The sequence below is a fragment of the Phodopus roborovskii genome, unplaced genomic scaffold, assembly GCF_943737965.1.
Source record: "Phodopus roborovskii unplaced genomic scaffold, PHOROB, whole genome shotgun sequence".
Classification (NCBI taxonomy): domain Eukaryota; kingdom Metazoa; phylum Chordata; class Mammalia; order Rodentia; family Cricetidae; genus Phodopus; species Phodopus roborovskii.
In genome coordinates this window covers 9,296,411-9,321,033 of record NW_026125489.1, presented here as the reverse complement: position 1 = coordinate 9,321,033, position 24,623 = coordinate 9,296,411, and positions in this window count along the sequence as shown.

Sequence of the window (24,623 nt, the reverse complement as noted above, 5' to 3'; positions counted from 1 at the left end):
CAAACCATGCCGGCAAGAGTTTCCCCCTACCTTTCCCATCTGAGGAGTGGGGCAGTTAAAAACACCAAGGAGGCGAGTCTCCACGTGGACTGTATGGATGCAACACACGTGTGCCGGTCAGACCTTCCATCTGCAAGACAAAATTCTTAAGACAACGATTTAGGAAGAAAAGTTTTATCTGGGTCCACAGTTCAGAGGTGTGAGTTCTCGGCCAGCTGGCCCCTTTGCTTTTAGGACTTTGGTATGTAGAAGCATCATGGGACAAGGACATTGTGGAGGAAAGTGAAATAGAATAAGGTAGGAAAGACCAATTATAGGTACTGATTTATTGATTTCCCCCCCTTTTTAAAAGCGATTTGCTTAAAGTTCTGCTTATACTGCCTGTTCGCCATGCATGACTTCATGAGCTACCAAAATCAAAGACCTGGAGAAATACGTGATTGCCATGATTGCTTCTGGTAAGTCTCACGTGCTTGTCCACCACACCTTGTGGTTTATGAGAATATAAATTGGCCTCGGGACCAAAGCCTATGGTGACACCTCCTCTCTTCCACTGTCCCTCATGTCAGAGCACTTCTTCCAGAAAGATCCGCACAACAAAAGCAGCTCACCCCAGGACAGCCTGGAAACAGGAAGGGACCAGGGCCAAGAAACCCTTTCCAGAGGCATGCCTCTTGACCCCCCCCCCAAGTTTCTCCACCTTCCCTAGAGCCACTCCCCTCCCCCATTCAAATTTCAAATTCACCATTGGATTATACCATTAACTAAGTCAGAGCCGTCACAGCCTAATCAGTCCTAGAAACACGCTCTCACAGACCTCCAGGGGGCACTTCCCTAATCACCTAGGTCTATCTCAAGTCAATCAACTTAATCTCGAGACTGTCAGTGACCTCAGCCCTCCCATATCACGTGTCCTGCCGTCTGGACTCTGGATACTTCTGATTGTAGAGTCACCCAGGGAAGTGAATTGTCCACAGGTGAGACGTTCCACTAGACTTTGATATTCATGAGCAATGTTAACTCTTGCACACACCTCGGGTGACCCTGGGGTGAGAACTCATGCCCAGTTGGCACACTACGAATGTGCCCCCAGGAGGAGGAACCGGAGAAGTAGGGCATGGGACTGGAGTATGTGAGCCAAGGTACCAAGTCCCAGCTCTGCTTGATCTGCAGCGAGACAGCTCAAAAGTGGAAGTTAGACCTCAGTCCGTTTCATCCGGCGGCTGTGTTTTAGTGTGTGCACACCGGGAAATCATTTGCTAGGGGCCACCCTGGGGGAAATGTAAGTTCCCGGACATGTAGGCAGTTTTCTGTCTGGACAAACTGGATCTATTATTCAAGGACAGGCTCGAGGTCAGTTACAGGTGCCATTGCCCATTAGGAATACAGGCTCACAAAAGCCTAACGAGGGCACCTGGAACTCATAAAGACTCCAAGGAGATCCGTGCGAGTCGGGGAAGGAGTCCTTGAGTGTCTGTGGAAAGAGCAGCTGAAGCCCTAAGTGAATGTGTATTGTCATGAGCAAGGCCAAGTCAAGGATCGATGCCTCAGCACCGTGGGAGCAGCAAAGCTCGCCTCTGGTTCAAGTGTGAATGTTAACGGCATACTCAGAAAACACCCATCTCCCCCTGGATAGTTACGGCTTGAAGACTGCTCCCTTACAGGACTGCTCCTACTGAGGTGAGCTAAACCTGCCACCTCCTTGTTCCACTACATATACTGACCCTGCCTCCTTGTTGGTCTGTATGTAAGAACCTTGCTGAGCTCCCACAGTGCTGTGGGCTCCCTCTCCATCAGAGAGCCCCGTCCCTCTGATTACAGCTTTTCTGATCGTCGGCCTTGTCTGTCTTTTCTTCATTCTCCTACTCCAGGGAGGTCAGTCCCTAGATCCACGCAAGGACACAGCGGAGAGAGACTCTGTAAGGAAGCATTGCTCAGCTGGGGTGCGGGGACCTCTGGTTAACAACTGGGGGGGTCCCATGCAACGAGAAAGAAGTTCATCTGTAAATACTAAAATATCTTGTGACAAGGACCACAGTGGCATTCACTGTTGTGGTCCTAGAGCTCTGGTTACTTTTACTGAGCCAATGTACCGGAAGAAATACCAAGAAGTTGGATTTTTACTCCCGTTTCTTTTGCTCTGCAGTTGTGTGGCCTCTAACGAGACAATTCTGTAAGCGTGTTTGGATCACCTGCGCTTTTGTGCTAAAGAAAGATATATCGGAGCTGTTACAGAGAGGAACCCCATCTTGGGAGAAAACAAAAGACAGACGTGTATGTGCCTTCCACTTATACCAGGGTTCTCAACCCTCCTAGTGCTGCGAACCTGTAATGCAGCTCCTCGTGTGGAGGGGACCCCCAAACGTAACGTTATTTCATCCCTCCTTCATAACTGTAACTTTGCTAATGTTGTGAACTGTACATGTCTGTTTTCCGATGGCCCTAGGCGACCCCAGTGAATGGTTGTTCGACCCCCAAAGGACCTGTGATCCACATGCTGAGAACCACAGGTTCAGAGGCAAGAAATGGACGAGGTGCTAAGTCAGAAGTGGAATAAGGGAGAGGGGCAGAAATGGGCAAGAGAGAAGAAGCTGTGATAGAAGGGAAGTTCTGGTGGGTGGTGACTAGAAGAGTGGCATCTAACAGACGGAGCGGGGCACCTGGGCCTTCCCGTCTGAATGGGGACTCTAGTCATTGTCTTCAGTGAGAAAGGGCCACACTAGGCTGAGAGGCTCCTCTGGGGAACAAACCTGGAAAAGTAATTTGGAGCCGGAGCTTTGGGTCTTAAGCGTCTACATGGGATGTTTCTACGGAATGTTTTCAATACTGAGTCACCACACACAGCTCCCGGGAAGGGGAGGACATGTTGGTGTCACTTAATTCCATGACATAGTAGATTTCTGACAGATGCGAAAGAGGCTGGCTGAAAAGCTCTTTATTTTTTAATAACGGAATGTCTAATTTCCTTACTGTAAAAAATGAAGGTGACTAAGTAGGATTGCTACCAAATCAAAAGTTTAGGAGTTGGTGTCTTAAAGCACTGGAACGACTGATTTTTTTTAGTAAGAAAAATAGCAACTGGTCTGAATCTAGAGATGGCAGAGCAAATGGAAAATGGCTAAAAATGCAGGGAGGTTACCTGGCTCTTCAAAACCATCCAGCCATCAAACAATAAAACATAAAATAGAATTCTTACGATGTCTAATGAGAATTGGAGCAGAAAAGTAACCCTCCTCTCCCTTTGTGTTTCTGAGATGCGGAGGGGTGTTCCTCGGTACAGAGCCTCGGCAGGCTTGGAACTCTCTATGTAGACCAGGCTGGCCTCCAACTCATAGAAAGTTCACCAGTGCTGGCATTAAGAGTGTGCACCACTATGCCTAGTGTCTTGCTATAAAGCATTCTGAGTTCTACGCTGCTTCAGAATTCTCTGACCTTCCTTTAATTTTGTGTATATTGCGACAGTCCTTATCATTTACAGTTAGCTCACTGTGTCTCCTTGCAACTCGAGAGAGGCAAACTATGACAGGTTTTAATTATGAATAGTTACTATACTTGAGACTTTTGGGTCAAAAACAGTACACTTGGCCAGGCTTGTTGGCACGTGCCTATGACCCCAGCTCTAAGGCAGCCGTGTTTAAGTTCAAGTCCGTCCAAGGCTACACCCCAAAGCTGTGTCTCTGGCAGGAGGGGGCGCCTTCCCACTCTGATGAGGCTTCTTGCCACCCCTGCAAACTTGCTCTGGGGGTTGGTTTTTCATTACCATTGGATAAAACCTGGGATGAGACTCACAACTTTTTTGGTCATTTTTAGACGGCAGGAGTCTCCTTCACTTCCATCAAGAACTGTCTGGTGATCAGATCCGTGTGTTTAACACAGACAAGTCCTCCAGGGTCAGTCAAATCAGCAGCTTTTCTGACAACCCCTACCCCAAAGGCAGAAGGTGGAAAGGGGATGGAACAGTCCTCCCCATTCTTAAACCAAGTGTACCCACTAGACAACTCCAGCTCTGATATGTCTGAGATGGGATCGGGGAAGGGCTCAGGAAAGGGTTCTCTTACTTGGCACCCATAGGATGCTTCAGTCATAGCAATATAGTCACCCCTGATTCCAGGGGTGAGCTTATTACCTTCAGATGCATTAGGTGTGAGACAGACCCAAACACCAGTATCTCCTTAAATTGAGTTTCTTTGGCTTCTGGGTGACAAAGAACATTTGTAAGACCTTCCTCCTGGGGTCTACGACATCAAACTGTCCCCTCCAATAGAAAGCTTCTCCTTGGGCCTGCAATGGCCTTTGGTGGCCCTGAACTGAAGTCAATTTAATCCACTGAAGAGATTGTATTAGGGTCAGGATAGCAGAAGGTAACATCCCTGTCTCTGTCCATTGGCTCTACTTGGTTCTTATATGAGTTTGTCCATGTCTTCCAAGCAATGCATGGACCCAAGTATGTAGGTTATCCCAAGGTCAGGGTCTGTGCAAGGAGCTGCATCATCTTATAGGCTGTGATGGCCTTGTACAACATACCATGTGCTGTGATATGGTGGCATTCCACAAGCAACATTCCTGACCCAGATGTCATTATATGATACACAGTCACCCAGAATCCATTGCCACCCACATGTACCACTGCTGGCCTCATAAATATGTATGTGTGTTTCAAAAGGTTATTTAAATATTTGTACCACTCAGGAAAAAAAAATGTCAGTGTACCCATACCAGTGCTTTCCAACCTTCCTAATACTGTGACCCTTTAATACAATTCCTCATGCTGTAATTATTTCATTGTGACTTCATAACTGTAGCTTTGATACTGTGAGGAACTGTAATGTAGACATCTGTATTTTCAGATGGCCTGTGAAAGGGTTGTTTGGCACCCCCATGAGATCGTGACCCTCAAGTTGAGAACCACACACACACACATGCACACACACTCACGCACGTACACACGCACACACACACGTGCACATACTTCTGCCTAGGAAAGAATAGTTTTGCCCATTTGTTGCTTCCCTCTTTCCTTGGCAGAGAACATGATAGAAAAGCTGACGAAAGTAGGCTATTTGCCTTCCAAATTACTTTTGGCAGGTAATCTTGTCCTCATTGGATGGAACATGGCAGCAATGTGAAATTTCCAACTTTGGGAGACTCAAGGTCAGAAACACAGGAGAAAGCCTGGAATTTCGAGACGGGGCTGGGCTCTAATGGACCTTTTACAAATATCAAAGATGACAAAGCACTGAGTTGAGGAACATTCTTGGCTTCCCTGATTAAGAACAGCTTTCCGGGCACTTGGATCTTTTACTGCTGGCCATGGGTAAAGTTCCTCACCCTCAGCTGATAACGCCAAGACCTTGAGAATCCAACCTGATTTCCCCTTTCTGCTTTACTTCCCATGCCCGCCTCCCTAAAACCCACATCCCCATTTCACAGGACGACCACTGTTCCTTCAATAGGATGCCTTCTGCCATGCTTTACAAAGCACTTCTCAGGGGACGCCTTACCAAGAGCCTCTTCTGGACTTCTAGCCTAAAACCAAAACCTTCTCACCCTACACAAGAGTTCTTCTTAAGGTGGGTTGTTCCCTCCTCTGGACTCCTGTAACATTCAACATTTAGTTAAATCCTGCTGTCTTAATAGCCCAGTGGCTCCTCATTCACTTATCTGGTTACTCGGTTAGTCCTGGGCTCCTCAGGACAAAAACAAGATAGATCTCATTTTCCAATGCTACTGTGGCTCCAACAATGCCTGGTACAATCTACTCAATATCTGACGCTCCCTGGTGTTGGCTGTTGACATCACACAACTTATTTATGATACGGCAACCAGGTTGTTTTGGGTGTGTTCTGAGTTACCCTGAACGATAGGAAGCTAATCCTAATTAGATGACAAAGAATGAGAGGAATTTGGTGCTCGACCTGCGCTGAGTGCATGCCTTCGTTGTAGAACATGGACTCGGGCCTTGATCAGCCATCTCAACTCACCACCTGGTGTGTTCTTGCAATCACGTTTACAGTTTGATAACTGTTTGATACAGTTTGATAACCTGCTACTCAGGGATTACTGAAAGTGAAGCTCTTCCATCCCCGGGAAAAGGACTACACTGGGTCTTTTGAGTACAATGCATGGAGATTTCAAGACACCATGAAGTCAGCCAAGAGCCTAGTTTCAATATCCCAGCTGCACATCCTGTGTAAAGATGTGGCTGTGCACATAAAATAAACTAAAGGACAGACACTTTTACAAATATTACCTGTTACATTTCTGAATCCACACCCTCCATTCATCGCTACTGTCGCATGTCCCTGATTAAGTTGCTTATCAGCAGCGAATCTTTAATTAGAACCACTGTCCTCATTGTCTAAACCTTTGTCCCAGCCAGCTAGGGACAAAGAAGTCAGAAGAGGAAGAAACATAAAGCCAAATCAAAACGAAGCAAGGCCGAACAGGCACATGGAAGGATCTCTTCCCTTCCAGAGAACACTACTGCTACCCTTGGGTCCTAGAGTTCCTCACTTGTTAACCTGGGGTGGAGAATTGGCAGAAAAAATTCATTACTGTGGTTTGTGTCTGTGGACAGTCGGCAGAAACTTGGGGTTTGGACTCAGACAGACAGCTTAGAATAGCCGTGGGGTGGATGAAAGAGCGAAGTGTGGCCAACACGCCGATTTCCATGGTACTTTGCATCCCAGTTGTCCCGGATCCAATCCTGATTGCAGGCAGCTTCCTTCGGGGATTTGAGCTAAGAGACTGACCAGGACAGCTGTGCAGCCTGGCAAGGGGTTAATAGGTTTTGGAATCCTGGCATTCCACTGTACAAGACAAAGAAGCTCCACTCCCCACCCACCAATATTTAGGAGGCTGTAATTATCTCTTAAAAGAGACACACTTTGTGTAATTATAGAAGATTAAAGTTTTTTATTTTTTAAAGAATTCATGAGTCTAAGAGAATGACTTAACTACACTGGAAAGCTGGACTTACAAGATCTGAGTGAAATTCACCCAAACCCTCAAGACAACTATTTGAAGCAGAGGTCTAGATTATTTTAATATGGTCCCGTATCCCAAAGCTAAACCGAGTCACACTTGAGCTCCAACACAAGGCACATCTAGACAAATAGCTATGCCATTAACTATTCCTTCATGGTCAAAACAGCCTGCTGCTTTCATAAGAGCGGGGCTTAAGAGAACAATGGAAAAGGTCTGTCGCTTGACAGCAATATAGGATACAGCTATGCCTTCCACTAAAAAGGAAGAGTTCCAAAGGGTTTAACCACTGGTATAGCACCAACCTAGGCTTGCCAAGTTGCACTGTCCCAGAGCTATGCACCTATCAGCCACTGGAACCAGAGCTCGGCAGGTGACCCATACTTCAGTCTTAGGCCCAGCACTCTGGAGGCACAGGCAGGTGCAATTCTGCAACTTTTGAGACTAGCCTGGTCTACATAATGGGGATTGTACCATGAGACCCTGTCTCAAGAAAAGAAAAGAAAAGAAAAAGAAAAAAAAAGTGGATAAAAAATAAGGCTGTATTAAAGAAATGCCTTTTAAGTTGTTCTCTTTACAAGTGGCCCATAAAAACAATTTTGTTTAAAAACAACAAAATCATCACTTGACTAGTCTTTTATGAAGTGAGTCCAGAATAAGTCTTCCCACGGATATTGCTGTGAACCAGCCCCTTATAGCTACAGGTTTAGCCAACCACAGACCAAAAACATTTTTAGGACTACAGAGGTGGGAACCCTGGCTGCTCTTGCAAAGGATCCGGCATGCACGAGGGTCACAGACATAGATGCAAAGCACCCATGTACATAAAACAAAACAATAAAAAATATGTACGGAAAATGCATCTATTCAGAAAACACGCAGATTCTTCCGTGTCCTTATTTCCTGAACTGGATGCTAAATGATCATCCACATGCCATTAGATGTTCCAAAGTGGCCTAGAGATGGTCTAAATACACAAGAGGTGTGTACAAGTTTGAAGCAAGTGCTGCACTATTTCATATAAGGAACATGAGCAACCATAGGTTTGGGAATCGAAGGAGCAACATAGAACCAGTTGCTCACAGATATTGAGAAACCAGAAGAACTACAGTTATTTTATGTTTTAATTAAATAATGTACATGAGTGTTTTGTTTGCCTGTATGTCCATGCAAACACATGTGTGCATGTCTGGTGTTCTCAGGCCAGAAGAGGTCATCAGATCCCCTGAGACTGAAGTTATAGATGACTGAGCCACCATGTGGGTGCTGGGAATTGAACTCAGGTCTCTGGAAGAGCAGCCAGTGCTCTTAACCTCTGAGCCACCTCTCCAGCCCCAACTGTAGCTTTAAACCATCACGGGTATTAAAGGGAAGATGCAATGTTCCTTGCATCTTTATATATTTTAAAAAGAGCAACACTGATTAATTTCTCATTTTAAAAGGAACATCTCTTCAGTATTAGAACCTGGGAAAAACAAGAAGCGAGTTAAGGACACTGCAGTCCACAAGGCATCAGTGTGAACAGAGGGGCAGGGGAGATCAGCTCAGTTGGCTTGCACCTGTCCTGCTAGTGGAAAGACCTGTTGTGGGATATTCGTTTAAGATGTGTTCCATTTGCTGATGCTGTGGAATATTTATTTAATGGTGCAAAGATGTGCTGCATTCTTTTGCGTTGCATTTGCTTAACTCTGTAAAGCTGTGTTACTTTGCCTGTTTAAAACACCTGATTGGTCTATTCAAGAGCTGAATGGCTAAGAGCTAGGCAGGACAGGGATAGGCAGAGCTGCCAGGCAGAGAGAGTAAATAGAAGAAAGTGAAGAGGAGGAGTAAGAAAAGGAGATGGAGAGGAGGAGTTCAGGGGCCCGCCGCCCCGCCGCCCCGCCACCCCGCCAGCCATGGAGTAAGAAGGAAAGATATAGAATAGAGAAAGGTTAAAAAAAAAAAAAAAAAAAAAAAAAAAAAAAACTAGAGGCAAAAGATAGACCGGATACTTTAAGAAAAGCTGGTTAGAAAAAAGCCAAGCTTATGCTGGGCATTCATAAGAATTCATAAGAGTAAGTCTTCTTGTATTTATTTGGGAGCCAGGTAGCACCTCCCCCAACCCCATGAACAAAGTGTTAAAACAAAAAAACCCACAAAATAAAAAAACTACAAAGACCTGTTTGTTTGTTTTTTGCCAAGAACCCACGAACAAAGGCCAAATATAGTGGTGCATACTGATAATTCCGGCCCTGGCAAGGTCAGAGGCAGGTGGGTTCTTAGGCTCAATGGCCAGCCAACCTAGCTGACTTGACAAGTTACAGGCTGATAAGAGCTCTGTTGTACAGAGACCATTCACGGGTTTTAGTTGTTTTTTTAGGGTTTTGTTGCTGTTGCTTTGTATAAAAGGTCTTGTTTTTTAGTTACCTCAAAACTCCTAGCCAAATTTTGGCGTTTACATAGGCAAGAGGAAGAGAAGGACCCAAAAGAGAACAACAAATTTGATTAAAAGGGACAAAAATAAAAAAAATAAAGAACGGCCGTGGTCCCTTGAATAGAGGCTGTAGGTACCCAGTAACACGAGGGATTGCCTTGATTTACCCTCACCATTACCATGGCTGCCTAACTGACCCTCTCTCACCCTCGGGCATCCTAGGATTGCCTCACAGCCTCCCTGAACTCCAACTTTGAACTTGACTCTCTCTGTCTTTGAGTTTGGCCAGTGAGGAATTCTGGTAAACCCAAGGACAGGGACATTGCGGTGTTCACTCCCCATCTCCTGCCTGGTGGACGGTCTTTCTCTCCACTGGAAATCGCAACCCGTGTCAACGGCTCCTGTCTGTGAACTCTCTGGGTCTGGCTTCTGGCAAGCACACACCCCCTTGTCCCTTCAGACCTGGCAGGGGCCGGGGTGGTGGTGTTCTGATGTTACCAGTTCAGGGCTACAGCGCCAGCGCTCTGACCACTGTTTCCTTAGTAAACTCTGCCCCAGGCATTCAATTTGAGGGGGCCTCTGTTCCCTGCCAGGACCTGGATGGTAGAGTTATCAGAACCATGTGTTCCTCTTCCAAGGCCAGCATGTTTTCTTCATCTTGGGAGTCACAATATTGCCCGGGTGTCCTCAGTGGGGCCATGTGGGGCTAAGAAACGCATACATAACTTATTGTCAGTCCCAGCAAATGCTTATATCTAAGGCTGCTGCTGCTGCTGCTGGTGTCGATGCCGAGAGTAACGACAGCTGTTGTCAGGCCTGCGCCAGAAGCTCTTTAAAACTGGGCTGCATCCTCAGAACAAATCAGTGAAGTGCCTTTTACTTCCACCTTTCTGTAGATAACGTTTACCCCCTTTCACACAGCTGTGGCACACATCCATCTCGCCGCCTCTTAGAGTCCTGACTCTGATGGCCCTACCGCAAGGTCTTTCCTGGATGACTCGGTTGTATTAATTAGAACTAATTGGTTGCGGTGGGAATAGTTTAAGTGGACCACAGGTTTTTCTTTATGCTTTCAGCATGTGCTGGGTATAACTACCACAGTCTACTTCCTGGAAATGGGCCCTACCTCCTAAAGGCTTCAGAGCCTGGGCAAGACGCATTCTGAGCACGGACGAACAGCATGCGAGGTCATTTTATATCAGAAGCATCTCCCAGTGCTTGTCTGCCTCCCTTTAATCCTCAGTGCTTATCATCATCTAATGCTGTGCGTTCTTCTCAGCGTACCTGATGTCTGTCTCTTCTCAGCGTACCTGATGCCTGTCTTTTCTCAGCGTACCTGATGTCTGTCTCTTCTCATCGTACCTGATGCCTGTCTTTTCTCAGCGTACCTGATGTCTGTCTTTTCTCAGCGTACCTGATGTCTGTCTCCATCCCCTTGAAGTGGAATCCAGGAGGAGAGAGGCCTTTTTGTTTCCTTTACTGCTTGATCCCAGCACTTGAAATAACCCTAGGCATCCAGTGGAGCCCGGAAACAGCTCTGGAATGAAGAATGGGTGGGGAGGGACAGGTTCAAGGCCAGGTGCCTCTCTTGCTTGCAGATCTTTGTTTCTCTACACCACTTTGCTCAGCAGGTCACAATCAAGGTGAATACATAATAGCCCCAAAGAGAAAGGACAATAGCTGTCGCTTTTTCTGCCAGACTCAGCCATTATGCAACCTGCTATGACTGCAATGCCTCAGAGCTAATGAAAGGAAACAAACAATGCTCACACGTTTTGTTTTCAAAACTCCATTTACTGTTAGGACGCCAGACATATGGTAAGACTGCGTGAGCTTTGGCTGCAACGCGGCACCGTTTGGAATGCCAGGGAGAAGAGCATGGAGTAAGAGATTTTGGTGCAGAGAGGAGCCCACCCCTGTCCACTAAGTGTGGCGCTCGCTGGATGGACGGGAGCTTTCTTCACAGTCAGGGACACAGATAACACAGTTAGGCAGCCAGAGCACAAGGCCAACTGGGGAAGCCGAGGTCTGGGAGCCACGGATGCTCTGGCACTGAACGCTGCCTATTCCGAGTTCCAAGGGAGCCTGATGCTTCATCCCTCAAGACACGCACTTTGGAAACACTAGAGGTTGAGCTGGTGGCGGGAAATAGACACAACCGTGGATTTACCGGGAGGTAATGTCACCAGGTGACTAGAACAAGGACCGTGGCTTCAGACGCGGTGTCTCAGACTGCTATGGTAGCATGCCACAGGCTGGACATGTATATAATGAAAGTAAGTTTGTTTCTTACAGTTAGGGAGACTGGGAAGTTCAACATCACGGTGTCAGCGTTTGTGAGGGTCCCTTGATGAAAAGTGGAAGAGCAAACGCCTACCACGAAGGTCTTGCTTTCATTACAAACTTACTCCAAAGGGCTTTTATCAACATCGACCCATCTACAAGGGCTCTAATCACTGTTTAAAGGTCCCACCGATTAACATGGTTGGGCTAAGGATTAAGTCTGCATCCTGGCGCATGGGGTACCTGCCTAGTCCACCACTCACCTTGATCTTGAGCAGGGTACTTAACATTTCAAAGTCCCTGTTCCTTAGTTATACAACCGGGTAGTAATGGCATCTACTTCATCACTGTAATCCCTGTCCTGTGAGAAGTACCTAGCAAGTAAGAGCTCAGAATGGCCTTGATGCCTAATAACTGAAGAGTACTGTGGCGGCTGGAGTTCATCATTTTCTTCAGTACCAAATCCCCTCTCCTTCCTGGCAGGATCTCCTTACCAGGAGTGCTTGTATTTTATCTTTAGTAGATTTTCTTTATTAATACTTTGAGAATTTCATACATTGTATTTTGATCATATCCATTATTTCCTCAGCTCTTCCCAGCCCACCCCATTCTATACCCACCCAACTATTTAATATCCATCCAATTTTTCATATCAATTAAACCTTTACTATTTCATCTTTTAAAATACCCACTGAATTCAATTTGTGCTGCCTATATACTCGTGGATTTGCAACTGTCCACTGGAGTGTGGTCAACCTAGCAGGCCACTTTCCAACTTTCCCTTCCCCATTGACTATCAATTGCCAATAGCTCCTCAGTCAAGGGCGGGACTTCCTGCCTACCTCCCCATCCATGCTGGGATTCTGTGTGACTTGATCTTGCACAGGTATGCTGGACAGCTTTATGTTAACTCAGCGCAGCTCAAGTCATCCGAGGGGCCTCAATTGGGAAAATACCTCCATAAGATTGGGTTGTAGGCAAACCTATATATAAGACAATCTATTAATTAGTGTGGGGGGGCAGGCCATTATGGTGGTACCATCCCTGGGCTGGTGGTCCCGAGTTCTCTCTATAAGACAGTAAGCTGATAAACCCAGTAAGCAGCGCCCCTTCATGGTCTCTACATCAGTTCCTGCCTCCAGGATCCTTCATTGTTTGAGTTCCTGTCCTGACTCCCTTTGATGATGAACAGTGATATGAAAGTGTAAGCCAAATAAATCCTTTCCTTCCCGAGTTGCTTTGGTCATGGTGTTTCGCCACAGCAATAGAAAGCCTATGGCAACGTGCCTTGGCTTGCTATTACAACTGTTGTGAGTTCACCTGTGCAACTGTTGTACTGAGTGTGGAAAACACTTTTGTCATCATTTTCAACTGCCTGTGGCTCTAGCAATCTTCCCGACCCCTCTTCCACAACGATCTCTGAGCCCCGAGAGTAAGGGACATGGCTGGGCTGGTGGGGGGGGGGGAGCTTTCTAGGAAGGGAAGACAGACACGGTGGTCCAAAGGAAGAAAGGGGAGTAGTGGACCGGGAACGGGAAAATGGGACAGAAAGTGGAGAAGCAGGGTGGCGTGGGGCACAGAGAGGGATAATGGAAACTGATGACCGTCTGAAAAAGCCACGAGGACACCTACCACAGCACAAACTTCCCAAAGTACAACAGACGCGCATATAAAGAGTTAGCGCGCTACCAGGTAACAGGACAGCAATGGCCCTATTGGACACCACGGACTAACAAATAAAGAACCCAGTCTAGGAATGGATCATCTCCATGGGAGTTGTTGGCTGATGAGGTCCATAGACCCTCAGATATTTATAAGCTATTGCCATTGTTCTTGGATACCTTCCAGAACTTGGCAGCAAGGCCCTACCTCAAGAGGAATGATTTTGACTAAAAGACCTCAAAAACTGAGGTTGCACAGGTTCTGGGGACACAATATCACCGGGTGAGGTGTTTTTCTTTGTGTTGTTTTTGTAGGGAGTAGGTAGAATTAAAAGCCTGCCTCCTTCTCCTCCTTCTTCACCTTCCTCTTCCTCCTCCTCAATCTCTTTTATCCAGACAGGGTTTCTCTGTGTAGTACTGGCTGCCCTATAATTCACTCTGTAGACCAGGCTGGCCTCAAACCTGGAGATCTGCCTGCCTCTGTCTTCCAGGAGTTGGGATTAAAGGCGTGTGCCTCCACCATGCACGTGGTTTCTGATTCTTAATGAGTGACCTTGAGTAACTCGCAGAGCACCTGGACAGCAAGAATTCAAGGAGACACACCCCCTTCGCAAACAGCGTAAGGTAATCACCCCACGCCCCTGTGTCAACATTTGGGACGTTCTTTGCATTTTTTAGGGAAGCCTTATCATCAGGCCCTCCGCCCTCGGCTCTGTATCACCGAGTGCAGATACTCCCTGTCCTGCAGGCACGGTGGCATCGTTAGGACACTGTGGGCACACACAGGCACATAGCGATTGTGGTGGCTCAGTGGCATTCAGAACCGCAGCGCCGTGGAAGCCACTGCCCTTGTGAGTGCTCAGCAGAAGACCAGGGAGATGAATCTGCTTAGATCCCTGGGACAGAGACCCTTCTTAACCCACCCAACCCCTGCGCTTATTGTCCAGGGAAACGAGTTTGCAGAGCCTCAAAGCACCCTTAGAAACCACGTTATCAGACATTTCGCTGTCCAGAAGGCTTTAGGGAAGATAACCATATTGCTTACAAAAAAAGTTTGGGAAGGCTGTTGGAGCCATTACCTGATGCACGGACCCCAGGATGGGAAAGGTCGACTCATACCCACGTTTGCTGTTTTCCTCATCACTTTTGCAGAAGAGCGAACCTCCTCTGTGTCCAGTGATCTGTCTGGTACAGGTGAGCGACTGTGAGGCTCCTGAGGAAGCCTGGGAAGACAGTGAACAACCCCATAAGACTTAGGAAAAGCCACCATCTCGTTTCCAATTAACTAAAATCTTACAAATTGCTAAAGATACTGCCTTTAAAATTATATTTTAAAATGTGTATGACTTTTCATGCAGGGAGGAAGAAGATATTGTTGGTACTAGGAAGTTACGGGGTAATGGGGGAAAGAAATAAAATGGGAGACTTCTGGGGCTGTGGGAGCCTCTCCAGGCCACGCCACAGCCCTTCAGAGCTCGTGCGTGTTGCTTTCCACTCTGAACTACAACTTTTAAAACTGTTTTCCTTTTATTCAAACTCCAACTTATAAATCTTAGTACTTCGCTTGCAAAACAGAAAGTTCCAGTAATCACTCCAGACTGTGTGGAATTTAATTAAATAGTTGTTTAAGCCTTTCATGTTGTATTCATAATTTTAATACATTTGATTCAGGGGCTTCCCTGGTCGTCAAGCTTTATAATGTGTTTATAATTCTTGTACATATGTCAATTAAGATTACAAAATCAACAAGGTGAAGTTCTTTAGTTGTACCTTATTGCTTACAATCCAGGTAAAGTTACCGTGTTCCTCTGAGAGCTAAATCCATTGAACCCTTTCTAACTTGTTACCTTAACTTCTCAGATATGTTAAAATGCAAGTGTTTAAATAAATACCGCAGGCACAGACCCCCCCACACACACAGATATGTTTAATATAACTTTAAAATATAATTTAGGAGGTATTTCAGGGCTGATATAGTAAATTACAAATCTTTTCAGTGAGGAAGCATTTCCAGTCAGCCCCAAGCAGGTTGGTGTTTTTGGCCCAAAGCTCTGAGTTTCTTTCTTGTGCAGAGGAGGTTCCTGTCAAGGTCTCTGGAGTCTGTCCTTTTACTTAAACATATGGGTGGCCCAAAGACTAAAGCCTGATGATAGCTGCCATGGCAAAGTCCCATGACTTTCCAAATCAGATTACGTCATAGACTGTCTCTCCAAGTTTAAACCAAGTGATTATCTAAGTCTCCCCTTGGTCAATGGCAATGGGTGAGCGTCTGTTTTCCCTCTGGAAGGATGCTCAGTGGTTAGGGGCCTTTGCTGCTCTTCTAGAGGGCCTGAGTTCAGTTCCCAGCACCCATAAGTTAGCTTACAATGACCCGTAACTCGGGATCCCAAGTTCCAGGGAATCCAGCAACTTTTTCTAACTCAACAGTTCTCAACCTGGGGGTCAAGACCCCTTTGGGAGTCACATATCAGCTATCCTGTTTATCAGATACTTACATTACGACTCACAACAATAGCAAAATTACAGTTTATGAAGTGGCAGCAAAATAATTGTATGGCTGGAGGTCGACGCGTGAGGGTCGCAGGATTAGGGAGGGTGAGAGACTTGCTAAGCCTCCACTAAAACAGCACTGCTTACGGCAGGGCGGGCCATCTGTGCAGCTGTAAACATGAAACTAGTGAGCACGGAAGAAGGACATGTAACCCTGCGTCCCCATCAATTAGCAAGAATCAGTTTTGTCAACACTGCTAAATATTTAGCCACATAAAGTATGGCTCTGTCACCTGGTCCTGATTAAATCCAAACAGGGAAGTCCACTTGGTTGTTATTAGAAAATCCAGGTCACTATGTAGAGGACAGAACATTCTGTGCTTCTGCCAGTGCCAGATTTCATTAGAAAGTCTACCTCCTTCTGTCTTGAATTGCCAGCCCATCTGACTTATTCACGCGTTTTAGTATATTAGTTACTACTCTTAGCAAAAACAGTAACTTAACACAGTATTGTAGCTGCATCTTGCCTTGCAGTGAACTTGTAGCGGTGGCCACACCCTTTGGGCGTGGTTTCGGGTGACCCATTATAAAGTAGAGGAGGGGCTGGCTGGAGATGTCTTGGTTTTGAAGAGCATCGGAAGGGCAGAGACAGCATCTTCTGGAGCAGAAAGACCTTGCCAGTTATTTACTCTTATCTGTGTAAGTGCTTCCCAAATAAACATAAATCATTTGTCTTGGGTCTGGTGGACTTATTTAAACCCGCCTTCACAATACGGGAAGTTTAATTCAACATCATGTCATAGAATAGCCCAATGTGGGTTGAGTGAGGGTTGACCTCTGCCAGTGCTGTTATTTGGGGACCCAAGTTTCTTACGTCTGTGTCTTACATGTTTCTTATGTGGAATCCTAAGTCTCTGCTGGTAGACAGAGTAGGAACATAAAACATGGAGACCTCTGGAGGGGGGTTAGGAGGAGGGGAACACCCTTATATGGACTTCCTGACCTCTGACCAGACCTGAGCTATGTGGGCTTTTCTACCCAACAGGAAGTCTACAGACCAGGAGAAAGAACATGAAGAGCGCTCACGTATTTCCACATTACAGCCCGATTACACCTCAACATCCAGTGCTTTGTTCAATAATTAAGTAGCCGGACACAGTTGTCTAAATTGCTGTCATTGATGGGGAAACTGGTGTGATTTTATCAGATGTGAGAGGTCACAGCACACCAAGCAATGCTACTTCTCCTCCTTTGTCAATCAACTTCCGATATACCATGTTTTGACAGCATTTTACAGGTTGGGATTACCATAACCTAAAGCACTAAAAGAGGTACTTGCTCAGGCGAGCCGTCTGGGGTTTTGGAATACCACCTTTGACTGGGATGGGGATCTCCAAGGAGAGCTTGGATGGAAGGACTATGTCCTTTCTGGCTTAAGCATGTTGATTTTGAGGTGTCTCTGTAGCATAACAAAGTTATGAAAGACATGATTCTGGGGACAGCAAGACCTAGCTTGGGGTCTGCGATGCTCCATAGGCTGGCATGGACACCTTGAACATCTATAAGCTTCAATTATGTATCTGTGAAATGGCGATGGTTAGACCTCGTCTCAGAGGTGCCATGAGGAGGATTCGTGTCTCTCTTCCATCAGAACTCAGGACTTATGGTGCTAAAGTTCTACTCATTGTCCTGGGTACCAATTACGTTCCCCTCATCAATTAGTTTTATGGTATTTCAACAACAACAACAAAAATAAAGCTATCATTATCCATGATAAAGATACCTAGCATGCAGAAAATAATTAAAGTTTGTAATAAGAAGCAATATTTCCAAGACCCAAAAAGAGGCCTGAGTTTCTGAGTAATGCCACTAAGGAGGTTGTCTAGATACTGCTCAGTCTGTAGCATTGTAAGTGCAAAAGTTAAGAAAAAGCCTTTAAGAAACTTTTCCCACAATTTAACATTGTTGCATCTTTTCATTAGCCAGGGTGTGGTCTAGTTAGGCTATGGCTTGAATAGAATCATGAGCCCTGTGTGATGCAGCTTATCTTCTATCAGGGATGGTAGGATAACTTTTCAGCAGAAGTGTGTGTGTGTGTGTGTGTGTGTGTGTGTGTTCAAAAGCATTTCTTTGTTCTTAAGACTTTTTTTAGTTTGATAAAACTAAATTGAGGAAATAAACTTTACATCATTTCTTTTTAACCTTGATTTACTCAAGAAACAAGCTCTGTGGTAGACACATGTTTCCAAACGTGCCAGTAGGAGTAAGCCAAATCAAGACAACGGAAGTTTGTTCTGAAGAAATGAAACCTAAAGAGTAGTTCCTATAATGTGTGGCATGCCTCTGGAAATAAACTCACTCAAATTACATGAATTTTGCCTCACATTTTGTATACAAATTTAAAATGCATACTAAGTCACCCATGAGTGCATTTCTGCGGACAGTATTCAGCAGTTGCACAAAATCATCAAAACATGAGGAAAATTTGCATACCACATACATTTAAAAAGAGTCAAAAGAGCTTTTTGAAAGAAAGGAGTATCACCTTAAGTCCCCTGCAGAAGCAGATGTTATCTGCTTCACGTCAGAGTGGATTTACAGGCTTCTCACACAGTAGTGCTCAAGGTAGTAAAGATCAAGCGTTCACACCACTGCTAAAGCGTGGATGCAGGACCACGCCAAAGACATCAGCTTACAAAGTGGTGGGAGAGAGAGCCCAAGCGCCATGTTCCAGAGAACCTATAATCCGACAGATCCAGGGATCAGCTGATGATGCGGAGACAAAAGTCACAGAAAATAAAACTCCGGGAGTATTGTTTCTGCAACGGCATGGATGCACGGATGCTTTGCCACCAGCCTTATACTTATGATTTAAATGTGACTGCCACGGGAAGACAGAATTCTTTCATCTCCTTAGCCGTATAGCCAATAAACACATCTGTGAACTATCTAAAACCAGAAAGGATTATGTTGCCCGTAATGTGTCTGGCATTTAGGATTTTGTGTAGGATTGTATTCTGAAGGCGCAGCTGCAGTTACTGGAAGGCATTCTGGGCTGGTGAGCCAGAGTGAGGACTTCGTGCCAAGGTATAAATAAATCAGCAAAGCGCTTTCTCCATTAAGGGAGAAGCTGGTGGAGTACCGGAGGTTGCGGCTCTGAAATTCCATAGAAAGGTCATTTAAATGGCGTTATAATTTAAAGGGCTGGTTGCTGGAACTGGGTAGTGGTAAAGGACTGGAAAAGAATATTGCTCCATATTCTGAATTTAAAAAAATTAAATGATTACCTGTTGGGAAATGTAAGTACTTGTCCCTTACAGCTCTCTTCCTCCCCACCCAGCTGTGAACTCCCGTGCTCTCAAGGTTGATCAAACAAGGTTGTTCTCATAACTTTCCGGTGTGCAGTGCCCGCGCCTTGACCCCAGGTGTGGGTGGTGCATGATCCCTCCTATGCTTAGCCCATCCCGTGGCTTGGATATATAAGCCCATTACTCTCTGTAATAAATGGCAGCAGCTTCCTCTTCACTTCCTGTGGTGGTCTGTTAAGTGTTCAATCCCGACACCCTCTGCCAGCTCGGTAGGTACTTTGGCTGCACAGGTGCAGCCATTACCTGGCTTCCTAGGATTCCTCTGAAATATCTTTTTCCATTCTCCAATGTCTCTGGCTTCCAGACAAAGTATCAAAAACGATCCACTTGTACAGTACTCCTTACAAGTGATATGTCAACAAGGATAATTGGAGAATTAACTCGTAAGCACGTTTGTCCCATGAGATAACTTAAATGTTAGTAGAACTGATCTTCAGTGTGCTGTTGGCTCTCACTGAGGAGTCCATACGTTCCTGGAAAAAGGAGTGTGGACTGAGGAAAGAAACAGACAGGGTACAGAGGATAGAGTCAAGAGGGCACTTAGTGAATCCTGAAAAAAAAAAAAGGCCCAAGTTTATTACTCACAGTCCTTATATACCCAATCAGAAGGGGAGGGCAAAAGACTTCCATAATACAAAGAACAAGCAAACAGTTACCTTCTCAGTACCCAAAACATCAAGCAACCATGTCCTAAGCCAAGCATCCTGTAATTTGGTCTTGAGGGTCTAGACATCCAGTAGCTACACCTGAGCCAAACACCCTGTTATTAAATCTGGAGGGTCAAAACATCCAGTGGCCACACCTTTGGCCAAACATCCTGTTGTTTAACCTTGTAGGAGCAAGAATAGGTTTGAATTCTCTGACATTAAGTCAAGATGGAATGGAGTCAGATCTGTGGGCTGCCACAGTGTTTGTGGGCCTCGTTTTTACTTAATTATGACCATAGAAGGATGTCTGTGTTCATTATCCAAGTGTGTTCCTGCCCTAGGTTAGCCAAAACTTTCCCGTGTAGCCGAGGGAATACCATCCTTGAACTCCTGACCATAATGTCTCCACTTCCCATGGGCTGGGATTAAAGGCATGGACCACATTGTCCTATTCATGAAGGACTGGGGATTGAACCCATAGCCTTGCATGTGGTAGAAAGCCTTCCACAGAGGAACTACATTCCCAGCCCTCTTTTTAGGAATTTATTTTTATTATCCTAAAAGAAGCACTGGTCCCTATCAGACTGAATTAAACAAAAAGAGAAAGATTCTTGAAAAATGCTGCTTCAGAGGGTCAGCCTGATACAAGGGTCCATGAGACCAAAGAGACATGCTTGTCTGGAACCCACGGTTATGCTCACAAAGGATCTTACACCTGAGCCAATGGGTGAGTTAAAACTCCAAAACTTAAGATGGTGGAAGAAAAGAAAGTAACTGCCACACATTCCCTCTCACCCCTATACACACCAACACACACACACACACACAGAGAGAGAGAGAGAGGGAGAGAGAGAGAAACCCCAGACCCAAAGGCCCTGTGGTACGTAGGTCATGTGTGAACAAAGCTCCCTGCCTTGTGAAGAGCTCCAGGGGCTAGGAGCCAGCTCCCACAGCACAGAATTCTGAAATTCTGAATCAGAACCAATTGTTTAAAAGATCTATATCTCAATTCAGGATGATCGGATATATGTAATGGTTCGGTAGCTCCCTTTATAATGTCAACTGTTTTCGACGATTGGAACAGGGCACTTCAGCTGCTATTTTGTGCGGAGCAACCCCGCACCTGGAAGCCGGGAGTACTTGGTGCACATGGGTGGACATGGATGGATTTGAGAAGGATTCTGAGAGTGATAGGGAAGAGCACTCAATAGTCCACACAGCAGAAAGGTCAGACCTGAGGAGGCCCTGTGCAAGCCCTACTGGATCCACAGGCAGGAAATACCTTTAAAGGACATTCCAACCCACTGGAAGCCAGCCTGAGACGAGCGAGTGGGCAGATAGGCCTCTACAGTTTAGCTTAGTAATTCCAGTAGAAACTACTCCTCCAAAAAAGAAAACAAGTTGACAGCGTAAGGAATGAGAGATATAAAATAGTAGCTGGAGGGGTTGCAAGGTGGAAAGCTCTTTCATGTTGAGGGAAACACGGGCAGACTTGTTGCAGAGAGAAAGAAACAGAGAAAGGGATGATTAATGGGGCAGGAATCTGGGAGCCTGGGAGGAAACCCAATCAAAAGAAAAGGACCTGGGAGTCAGCCTCAGCCGTGCCCGGGAGAAAGGAAGAAAGGAAACAGGACAGTCACTGAGGGCAGAGAGGAATTTGGAGGTGTGCTAAGCTGAAGCAGTTCTTAGACTAATGGGCTGGGAGCAATTTTCTCTCCTCATCGTGGTAGATAATCTGAATCTGCTTGCCCATTCTAACCATGGAGCAGGGTACCCAGCTACAGGCTAGAGACTGAATTTAGCCCCATGGGTCTGTTTTTGTGCAAACTACAAGTTAGAGGTGGCTTTCATCTTTTTTTTTTTTTTTTTTTTTTTTTTTTTACTGAGTTATAATATGCATGACAATTACTGTCTTAATCCCTTTCACCACCCTGGGGCGTTTAAGTAAATCACATTGGTGTGAAGCCATCACCACTAGTCTCCAGAATCTTGTTTCTTGTGAATATATATATATATATATATATTTATCACTACCAGTGTCCAGAATGCCATTGCTTTCTTCGTGTATTCATTAGCTCAGAAACATTTGGGTCATTTTCACTTTGATTTAATTGTGGAGAAAGCTGTTATGAACGTTTGTCACTGGCCTTTGTTTGAGTCCTTGCCTTCAGTTGGCTAGCATATGTGATTAAGGGGCACACCACACACTAACTCTGTGTTTAACGTCTGGAGAGACAGCAAGCTGTTTTCAATGCAAACGACCACTTAGCTTCCCGGCAGCCATGCCCGAAACTCTGTTTCTCTATATTCACACCAACACTTTTTATTTTCTGCCTTGGTTTGGGTTTTGATTACAGCCACCCCAATGGATGCAGAGTGGTGGCTTATTCTCCAACTGTGGCAAAATGCGAACATTTGCCACCTGTAACGTTTGTTGTGCGGTCTGGCAGCATTAGCACATTTACTAAAGAAATGTCACGTACCACATCGAATGTACACAAACCCATGTGAGTTTACAATGGCAACCACAGCACATATTCTAAACTGGCTTCCACATTGCAGCCCTTGTCTGGGTTGTCTTCCTGCTGGTCTTCTACAAGCTGGAGACCAAGTTTAGACTAGTGTTCTGTTTTTCTATAAACCTCTCCAGGACTCCCTCATCTCATCCATTAAGCAGTAACTCTGCATTCTTGCCTACCCTCAGCTCCTAGCAATACCCATCCTGTCCATTTTGTGTGTATGAATTTGATAGCTCTAGGTTCTTAGTATCAAGGGATCCTACCCCCTCCCCCGCCATCCATCTCTGTTTTCAAGAGTTTTGTTAATCGGAGTATATCGGTCCCATTGAGAAAGAACCCATTCCTGTCTTGTGTCCACCTCTTCTGTAAATAATTTGTTTTCCAGTCTTACTCCACGAGAGGGAAGTTGGGAGAGAGGCATGAAGAAAGTGATTTAAAATGGAAAAAAATAAGCATATGCCCTAAAAGCTCACAATACGATCCCTCCCTCTCTCTCTCTCTCTCTCTCTCTCTCTCTCTCTCTCTCTCTCTCTCTCTCTCTCTCTCTCTTTCTCCCAAGACAGGGTTTCTCTGTGGCTTTGGAGCCTGTCCTGGAACTGGCTCTGTAGAACAGGCTGGCCTCGAACTCACAGAGATCCCCCTGCCTATGCCTCCTGAGTGCTGGGATTAAAGGCGTGTGCCACTACCAACCAGGCACCAGATGACCCCTAAAGAGATCAGAACCTATTGAAGCAAGCCACAGAAAAGAACCTACGGCGTACACAGAGAACGGTAGGCTAAGCGCTGACTTCAGAGGAGAGCAATGTTGGCCGAGTTGAGAAGGGGTTCACACTGAAGTCCACACCCACAGGGCTATGTCACCCGAGCCACCGCCCTTTGTAGGCAAAGAACACCTGTGTAATTTGTGCCAAACCAGCTAATGACAAGTAACATCAGCCTTTGAGAAATAATTAACTGCTTGCCCTTCATTTTCAGCCTGCAATTAAACAAGTGCAGATGTAATTATTTGTGAATATAATTTTTCCAACAGCAAATAATTGTGGCTAAAGAACTACCTGCGTTGTGAAAGGAAGTCGTAATTGGACCCCCTTTAATAAGTTGGTGCTTAAAATATAAGTCGGTATATAATTTGATTAGTGGAAAAACACACGTGGCTTCTTTATTGCATTTTTGTATTTTAACAACTGCTTTCCCTAGCCCATTTGTGGTCCTCACTGCAGCATCGTCAGCGGAGCACACTCTTAATTAAACCCTAAGCAATGCCACATCACAGAGGAGATAGCTAGGAGACCTACTCAGACCTCGTGAGTACCCTACAGCCAGCCCAGAAGAGGCACACATAAAAGAGCCCAGCTTTGAAGGATGCAAATTACTATGTCCTGCTTGAAATATCAAGGTCTGGCCCCAAAGGAACCGAGCCCAGGGCCTGGCACCAGAGGACACAGCCCATCACCTCTGGTTGACACTGTTGAGTCTTCCCGGTGCACACCCTCATCCTATAAATGTGACTTTACTCGAGGTGCTCTAGTCTCTCCGTTTGCTCATCTGTCTGTCTCATGGGCTGCCGGAGGAAAAGCTTAGGACTTTCTGCAACAATTCTTTTCCTTGGCGCATCTGCATCTCTGCGGATAGAAAACCACTAAAATTAGTCTCAGCCAAACAAAACAGAGTAACCAGCCAACAGAAAGACCTCTGAAGAGATAGGCTTTCTTTTGTGTCATGGGTGAGCTGGCCTCCTCTCTGCTGTAGAGGGATGGTCTCAGGGTAAATGGCAACATAAGCTCATAGCCCTTGTGCTGCCCAGGCTTAAACTAGACCTACTGCTCGCCTAGAATAACTTGCTTAAGTGTGTGTGTGTGTGTGTGTGTGTGTGTGTGTGTGTGTGATGTATATGTACAGGTATACATATTGTCAGTACTCAGGCATCTGTACGGGCCTGTCCTCGGGGTTCTCACAGGATGCGCCCTCAGCTGCAGCCACTAAGAGCACCGCCTGTGCACATTCACTACGTTCCCTTTCAAAAGAGCCCTGTCCACCTCCCATCTCTCTCTTTCTCTCTCCCTCTCTCTCCTCTTCTCTCCTCTTGAACTCTGCCACATGGCATCTTTCTCTCGTGCATGTTTGTTTGTTTTTTTTTTTTTAATTACAACACATATTTAAGCATGCATTTGGAAGCTGTGTTTCAGGTGCTGTCTATTTTCATCATCCCTCTCTGTCCTGAAGCTTACCAAGTAGTCCGAGCTAGCCAACGAGGCTCA